At 39.0% G+C, this 2,415-nt stretch overlaps 1 pseudogene; it reads left to right on the top strand.

Annotated features, from left to right (window-relative positions):
• Positions 1-1,864: 1,864 nt before the first annotated feature.
• Positions 1,865-2,042, top strand: LOC111826004 (annotated as a pseudogene).
• The last annotated feature ends 373 nt before the right edge of the window (positions 2,043-2,415 follow it).

Consider the following 2,415-nt stretch of genomic DNA (forward strand, 5'->3'; position numbering starts at 1 on the left):
CTGTATTTTACTGACATAAAATGCCATCAATTGTAAGATGCCCCATTTATTCTATGAGCCATTCAAAAATAAAAGAAATGCTGTTAGTCAAACTATCATATGCCTTCAGTTGTAAGATGCATTCCTAAGATGCACTCCAATTTCAAGTATGTTATGTGTGACTAAAATGTGCATCTTAGAATGAATGTATTGTGCTATCTGCATTTTGTGGCTGGGATTTCTTCTCATGCATTGGAGAAATGAAAGTTGTTTGTTGTTTTTTTTAATCCCCATTATTAGCTTGGTGTGGAGTAGCCACTTAGTATATGTCTGTAAGAGGTTTTGTTTTAAATGGAGAGGTCAGTTATCTGAATGGACATAACCTGGCTTCTAGGGCAAACTTGGATGCAACATAGATCTTGTTTTTAATTAAAGATCAATATGGAAAATTTTACAAATTTCTCATGTTAGTCAAAGGAAGGTTCCTTTCTGGATTTTTAACCACCTGTCCTCTTACTGAAGTGCAAATGTGCTCCATAGGTGGTCTTTAAAATCAGCCCAAGGTGCTCAAGCTCCTTAGAGTAGCTGAAATTCTCATGTACATTATATGAGTCAGACATTAGTATAATTCCCACTGGACATCTGAGGCAAGTGAACTTGAGAGATATTAGGAAACTTGTTTACGATAACAAAACTAGGAAGTGACAAAAGCTGGAGTTCTACCGGCTGTTTTGACTGCTGCTCCTCCCACATCATTGTGCCTTCTCTAAAGAATGGTCCTGGCCTTAAATACATTCACAGCAAAGCAAAACAGGCAGCCAACTCCTGTGAGTGTTTTCAGAGGCCTCTAAATAGGCCTTTTACATGAATAGCTCACTGTCTTCATCTTGGAAGCACAGAGTGTTTCATAAGCATTATCTCATTACTCCTAATAGCACCAGACATTTTCAAACAAATGAATTAATGTGTGCAGAAAGTTCTTGAGATTTGAAGACTATAGGCACAGTGTGAAAGTGCAGCATTGTCCTAAAGCCTGAACAGTTGTCATGTAGTCACAGACTTGGTGAGTCCTCCTGTGAAAATCTCAGACTTTCCAAGTCATGGAGTTGGAGGCAGGAATAGGGGAGGAAGGCCCAACAAAGCCACCCCTGGTTGGAGATGGAGAAAATCGATAAAGCAGAGATGCCACAGGGAATACCATTGGCAACTCTGATCAATTATTGATGTCTGCCTGATATGCTGAGTAGAGAAGAATTCTAAAGCCATGTCTGGACCTACTGGGAAAGAGTTCTGGGAATGGTTAGCAATGTCTGCCATGGGAACAGTGCTGGAGAGTTTGAAGCATATGTTCAGAAATTTACCCTTCATGCTACAGATCAATGATTCTCAACCCTGGTTGCATATTAGAACCATCAGAAGAGCTTTTTAAAAATTTTAGTGCCCTGGCCTCATCCTAGATAAACTGAATCAGAATTTCAGAGTAGGGGCTGGTAATCTACCTATTTTTTAAGAACAAATTATAATTGGCATTCAGTTCTGAGATCCACTGCTGTCAGATTATTTCCTTCTAGAGCAGTAGTTCTCAGCCTTAACTATACTTTGGGATTGCATGGGTTATATTAAAAATTTATTGATGCCTAGGTTGCATCCCCATTTGTCCTGATTTAATTAACCAGGGGTGTGGCTTAGGCACTGGGAATTTCAAAAGCTACCAAGTAACTTTTTTTACAGGCTTTACTTTTTAGAACAGTTTTAGGTTCATAGCAAACTTGAACAGAAGGTGTAGAGTTTAGTTCCCATATATCCTCTTCCCCAATGCATATAGAATCTCCTCCATTATCAACATACCCCACAGAGTGGAACATTTATTATAATGGGTGAACCCATCGCTTCTCGGCCTTTTGGCTAAGATCAAGTGTAGTATCTGTTCTTATCAGTTTAATAATGGGTGAACCTACATTGACACATCCAAGTCCATAGTTTACATTAGGGCTAATTCTTGGTGTTCTACATTGGTTTAGATAACTATACAATGGCATGTATCCACCATTATAGTATCATATAGTTTCACTGTTCCAACAATCCTGTTCTCTGCCTAGTCACCCAACTCTGCCACCTCTTTCCCCAAATTTTGGCAACCACCATTTTTTTGTTTGCTTTTTATTTCTACTTTGGACCAAATTTATTCAATTAAAAAAATGTTAAAGAATTTTTTAACCACTGATCTTTTTTACTGTCTCCATAATTGTGTCTTTTCTAGAATGTCATATAGTTGAAATCATCCAGTAAGTAGCCTTTTCCAATTGGCTTTTTTCACTTAACAATATGCACTTAAAGTCTTCCCCAGGAGGCTGTTGGTGACTTGGCACTCAGCCTACCTGAGCTGCTGCCACCATCACCATCATGGCCCGACAGCCAGGCACTTCTTACTCCGGG

This window comes from Myotis lucifugus, unplaced genomic scaffold (assembly GCF_000147115.1).
Source record: "Myotis lucifugus unplaced genomic scaffold, Myoluc2.0 scaffold_50, whole genome shotgun sequence".
Taxonomy (NCBI): Eukaryota; Metazoa; Chordata; class Mammalia; order Chiroptera; family Vespertilionidae; genus Myotis; species Myotis lucifugus.